This window comes from Ascaphus truei, chromosome 7 (assembly GCF_040206685.1).
Source record: "Ascaphus truei isolate aAscTru1 chromosome 7, aAscTru1.hap1, whole genome shotgun sequence".
NCBI classification, from domain to species: domain Eukaryota; kingdom Metazoa; phylum Chordata; class Amphibia; order Anura; family Ascaphidae; genus Ascaphus; species Ascaphus truei.
In genome coordinates, this window is record NC_134489.1 from 67,776,738 (window position 1) to 67,783,488 (window position 6,751).

Consider the following 6,751-nt stretch of genomic DNA (forward strand, 5'->3'; position numbering starts at 1 on the left):
AGAAGTCTGCATCCTGCCTAATAAGGTAAGGACAGTATTTGTGGCCTGGGGGGGAATAAGATGATGATCGGGGGACAGATGAGATGATGATGATGTGGGTGCTAGCCTGATGTGATGGGGGGGGGCGAATAATGATGGGAGAGCAGCCTGATGTGATGGGGGGAATAATGATGGGGGGGCCAGCCTGATGTGATGGGGGGAATAATGATGGGGGGGCCAGCCTGATGTGACGGGGGGAATAATGATGGGGGCGGACAGCCTGATGTTAATAAATACTTATAATGTGTTATCAATTCACTGTCTTCTTAAATCAACCGTACTTGTACAAATATATTTATGGCTCTTTGAAAAAATCTAAATTGTTGTGCTACTCATATTTGGCTCTTTTGGACTAAGAGTTTGACCCCTGCCTTAGTGTAATATATATATATATATATATATATATATATATATATATATATATATATATATATATATATATATATATTACACTAAGGCAGGGGTCAAACTCTTAGTGTGTATATATATATATATATATATATACACTCCCTCACTAAAGTAACCAGGTGGTGCACCTTTTCTATAGGAGCAATTTCTCAATAAAGCAATCACGCACTGCAATTCTCTTAAAGACGTTTTGCACCAGGATTACTTATAACCCCTTACTAAACAGGGAATAGATGGCCAGAGAATTTAGGAAGATGTAACGGGAATGCTCATCTTTCTCCAGCCCCACCTCGCCTGATTTATGTCCTATCTACTTATAATGTAACATACATTTAAGAAATTCTACACATCATTGAAGTCTAAAAGATAACCGGCTGCTACAGTAGGTCTCTCTTCTAATCTATGGAGAGGTATCTCTTCCAACTGGGCACTAATATGTTTCAAAAATCGCAAAAAGTTGCTTTGATAAAAAAGTCTCGCAGTTTCTCAAAATATTGACCTCCAAGTATTTAAGATGGTCAGATCGCCATTTGATTTTGAAAGATTTTTGTAGGTCCGGTGAGGACAGGTTCAGGGCCTCCGATTTATCTTTGTTTATTTTGTACCCTGTAATCCTGCCAAATTCTTCTTAAGACGGTATCAGGTTCAGCAAGGAGATCAGCGGGCTGGTCAATGTCAATTTGACATCGTCCGCAAACAGTGAAATCTTATAGTTTTTGTTTCCAATGTCTATTCCTTGGATATCTGTGTGTGATCTAATAGTTGATGCTAGCTGTTCTATGGAGAGTGCGAAGAGGAGGGGAGATAGTGGGCAGCTGTGTCTCGTTCCATTTTTGATACTTATATCTTCATAGTTATTGCCTGGGAGCTTTACTAAAGCCTTGGGGGACTGATAGAGAGCTCTGACCCCCTCCAGAAAGGGACCTGAGAAACCAAAATACTGCATGGTTTTATCTAAAAAAAAGGCCCAGTTAATCCTATCTAAGGCCTTTTCCGCATCTAAACTTAATAGTATCGCTTTTGTCTTGGTGGGGTGGACATGTTCTATAATATCAATTATAGGCTAAAGCAGTCAAATTCAGGGCATTATTGAAAACCCTGCTCTCTGATTGGTCAGAATTCCGGGCATTATCCATAGTAATGCCCGGAATTTCAGCAGCTTGCAAAATGCAGTTTTCAATCTGTTTATTTCCAGCCAATCAGCTTTCAGAACAGCTGAGACAGGGCAGGGGATTGGTTTGAATTAAGTAAAAACTCTGAGACATGGCAGGGGATTGGTCAAAAAGTATCAGCCACGGTTTGACTCCTCCCCCTCCCGAGCTGACTGAGATTTTCTGTTGTGTGTAGAGCTGGGGGGGAGAATACAAAGTTTAGTAAGTGGCTGCATTTTTTATTGTTCTGCAGTGTGTGTGTGTGTGTGTGTGTGTGTGTGTGTGTGTTGTGCTGTTGTATGTACAGCAGCAGTTTGTGTGAGTGTAGAGCTGATGTGTGTGTGTGTGTGTGTGTGTGTGTCAGTAGCAGTGTTTATGGGTGTAGCATGTGTGTGTAGCAGCAGAGTTTGTGTGTGTGTGTGTAGAGCTGCTGTGTGTGTGTGTAGAGGAGGTGCTGTATTTGTCTAGAGATCCAGTGTGTGTGTGTAGAGGCACTGTGTTGTGTGTGTGTGTGTGTGTGTGTACGTACAGAGGGGGCGGCAGTGTGTGGATATAGATATCTGCAGTGTAAGATTATATAGAGCTGGTTTCATGTATTTACCATTTTATTTGAATAAAAAAATCTATTTAACTATACAAAAGTGTCTATTATTTATTAAATAAGTCTACATTTAGCCTATAATAGTAATAATCCCCTCAGAACAGGGCATTACTGGCCAATAATGCCCTGGCTGGGTTAAAGGCCCTCGGCTTTGCCTCGGGCCTTCAACTCTTCCAGCCAGGGCATTATTGGCCAGTAATGCCTTGTTCTTCAGTGATTATTACTTAATTATCTTTCTTGTGTTATCTGACGCCTGCCTTCTGGAGACGAAGGCCACCTGGTCTATATTAATTAGCCTTGGTAGGATTGGATTTAGTCAGTTGGCATAGAATCTTGCTGTATGTTTTAATATCAGAGTGCAGTAATGCTTATTAAGCATATTTATATTTCAAACAGGAAAACCTATTGGGAAAACAATAGTAATTTGGAAAGTCATAACTCTGTACTTAGGTAAGTGAAATAAAAGCCATATATTAAGTGTTAATGCCAATATTGACATAATCGGATTAAAAATAATTGAATTAAAGGTAAATACTCAAAGGTATTCAAATTCTGTAGCACCAAGGCAAGCCAAATGTGTTGATTAAGGGCTCTATTTATTATATTTTACAGGCTGCAAAACTGGAGCAAAATTGGTGCACACAAATTGCACCAGATTGATCAAATGAAAATATACTATTTATTTCTACAGAAATTTACAAAGCATGTTCTATTTTTTGCTTTAATTATGCTCCTGTTTTGCAGCTGCGAGGCTTCTGTAAATAACCATCTAATAATTAAAAGAGAAATTGATTTGTTTGAATGCTTAGTAGAAACTCTAAGTTGCCGGTGTCTCTACTGATAAATATCATGCTTAGTCTACATCAAAAGTAGACTTAAGTTGACTTTAAGTTGACTTCATACTTGATTGAACGTTATACAGCCAGGTCTTCCCTATACATGATCATGCTTATTTAGGCAAATTCAAATTCTGAATTATAGGAAAACAGAGATGTAAAACCAATCTATAATTGATTGTTTTTATAAACTGGTAATACATAGATCAGGGAAATACCAGGTAGTTACTAAATTGTTAATGCTAATATTAACATAATCTGATTAGTAATATTTAAATGATGGGAAAATACATTCCAAGACATGAAAAAAGTAGACATTACTTGTACAACGAGATATTGTTTTGGTCCTTATCTGCTGTCATTTTACACGTTACTTTGTATGATTGTGAGCAATATCAGTGCTTATGAGGAATGTCTAATTACTATGAATGAAATAGAGAATAAAAAGATAAGAAGCAGGCTATCAGTTCCTGTCAGAACAGCTGAACCGCTTGCTGTCTGTGTAGACTACACTACAAAAGAAAATGATAAACCTAGAAAAACATGTACTGTATGTAAAATGTCGATGATTAACATGACATACCCATTGAGAGAGTTATAATATTGAATTTGGGATTATTTACTAAACTCTCCCAGTTGTGCTGCTGGAGCAAAACCAGTGCCAAATAATTCACCAGATTTATCACAGAGAAACCTCCAACTGTGTTCAATGGAATTCCTTTTCTTTTATACATTTGGTGCTGTACACTAATTCTTGTCCCGGTTTGGGAACTAGAAGACTTTTGTAAATAAACTCATGTACCTCATATTTTGTATTTGATCTCCAGCACAATATTTTAGGATAGTATTCTGTTCATTGCTTAACATCTTTTGCAATTAATCTAATTAGCATCTGTAATAAGAAGTCTTCTAGCAATGACTTAATTCCAGGAAGAACACAAAGTTAGATTTGAAAATCCCTGCAAATTCCTTTTTTTGTTTTAAAATGTTAATAAAATGATTAATTCATACTCGCCACAATTGTATTTCATGAAACAAAGAAAGTCATTTATCAAATGAAGAAAGTACTCCAGGTGCTAAAATGTTGCAATTGGCATAATTGTTGTGCTTTGCTTGTTTACGAAGCACATTTGCATCATAGTTGTACGGTTTTGCACTAAGAAAATGAAAGAAATGCAGAAAAGGCATTCTACAAAAAAACATGCAGTATGGTGCAGATGTGCTCCAGCACTACACAGCACTACAAGGGTCATCCTTCAGCAGTCTTTTTACTGGTTTAATAAATAAGAGATCTACTTGTGGTATTGTTGTCCATGTCTTTTAAATGGTAACCCCCTCTACGGAGTCTAGTACTCAAGTGTACTAATAGCAGTGACATGTTTAAAGGCTTCAATCTGGGTAATTGATGCTTTTTTTTGTTTGTTTTATAAGATTTTAAAGTTAGTTTGTAAACATGGTGAGCTGAGACTTGGGAGGGATTTCATTCCCTTTAGTCTGTCTATGTTGCTTTAACAAGTGCTTGCACAGGCAAACCCCCACTTGTTTTAGCTTTGCTGCTCTCAGGGAAGAATGGATCAAGGGTAAAGAAAACACTCTATTAATACTGCCCCATACTGAGGCCTCTAAGAAATACAATATGTAATTAAATAACAAAAAAAGCAAAAGCAACCAAATCTTTGGTAATTGCTGTTAGTATAGTTAGTTAGTATAGTTAGCGTGTAGGAAGCCACCTTGAAGAAGTGTCATTGGACGTGAAACATACGTCGGTGTGTCAACGTGACGTAACGTCCCCACATGGTATAGCAGAGGGGCGGGTGATTACCTTACTGCTCACACCAAACTATTTAATTGGATACTCATCCTGAGTATTTCTAACATTTAGATATTTTAATTGTTAGGCAGCTGTGAGCAACCAAGCAACTACTCTACACCTTAAACATACCAAGTTTGAGGAATAGTGTTATTTTTTATGGTAATCCACGATCGTGATAAAGCAGTAAATTCGAGTCATTGACCCATCTTTACTGAGGACACAGGGCAATTGTTGACTGAATATACCCCAGATGATAATCTAGCATGACATTATAAAGTGTGTATGCTAGCCTGTTTATATCTATAGCATTATCGCAGCCTCAGTCAATGTGGAAGGCACTCTTATACTACGTCTAGGGCAACGACATGTGCACTTAGTAACACACGGTATACACAATGTGTCCAAAGTATATCTAATAGGACATACTTATACAGGCAATCACCACTGTCATATTAGCTTGTTACACATAGCCTGTTTCTTCTGCTTTTACTACAAGCACTACATATACAATAGACCAGTAAGACTGTTTTATTACAACTTTTCAATATATATGTGCTTGTATAGATATACCACGTAGTGGGTGTTGGAACGCTGACCCTATCATTAATGCTATTTAGTCATACAACTACTATATGCTCTTACTGCTGCTCCATTACAAGCAACCGTTTTTATATACCTCGCTGATACCTACTGTACTTGGGAATCTGTACCTATTTCTAACTAAGCATTTAGGGCTCTTCCAATTGTGGGATTATGAGCAGTTCTCTGACTCCACTAGATTGAGACAGACAGATAAGAACTTCTCAGCTCACCTGCATCATTGTTCCTCAAACACCTCTGCTACACTGCTACACTAGTACATATAATATAAACAGTTCCCAGTCCTATTTACTCCCACTATCTGTATCAGGGCACCTAGGGTTATATTACATATGATTTGTTACCAGCAGTTCCGGTGATTGGGGTTCTTCCCTCCTTTGGCCCATACTCCCTTACTAGGGACTTTAGCCATTTTGGGTATTAGCCCATTTGTGCCAATTTTACGTTTATGTTTGTGTCTGTCCAACATTATTTTACTATCATTTACTAATAAAGGTTATATTTGAGTTAATTCTACGATACACAGGATTTGAGTGCTGCTTTTAGAGGCCCCTTTTCCATGCTGCAGCAAGGTTCTGGTCCTAGATTACTATATGCTCCTAGCACCCTATCCATCACGTGACTGTAACGAGAGCTCCTTCCCATCCTTCTCCTATCCCCTCTATTTATAGTTAACATGCTACTACATCCTGGAAAAGGTTAAAGGGCTTCGTTTACAGTATATCCACCAAAGCGTTTGATCAGGCTGTTTTTAATGCCCCGTTAAAAAAAAAAAAGAAAGTGAGAGACTAATAGAAAAGTAAAAGAGAACAGGTGAAGGAAATGTCATCTTTATAATTGTGGTCCCCATTAATTAAGCTCATACAGCTAGCTCGAGTAGAAAACATTATTCCATAGAACTTGACATCGTTCTCTAGAACTTGACGAAATAAGGGGATAATTCTATATATGACAAAGCGGCTGTTCAGGCTATTTCCCATAGACTTTAATCCGAAAACTGCCAGAATAGCAGCATCAGCATACATATATTGAGTTCCTAAATGTATTACAGTTCTCTGCACACTAATGGGGTTATTCATTAAATTGAGATAGTACTGATAGGGGCATTATCAGAAGGAAACTCACAATTAAGTCAATGGGATTTTCCATGCGATAGTACTTTATTGGACGATCTCAGTTTAACTGGTAATCCCCCAAATGAAAGATTATGCTGGAGCTGGACAGAAACAGCATACCTTTTAAAAGTAAAGTCTGGTCAATATATTGACAATAGGATTTTAAATAGCTTCATGCAATATTGGTG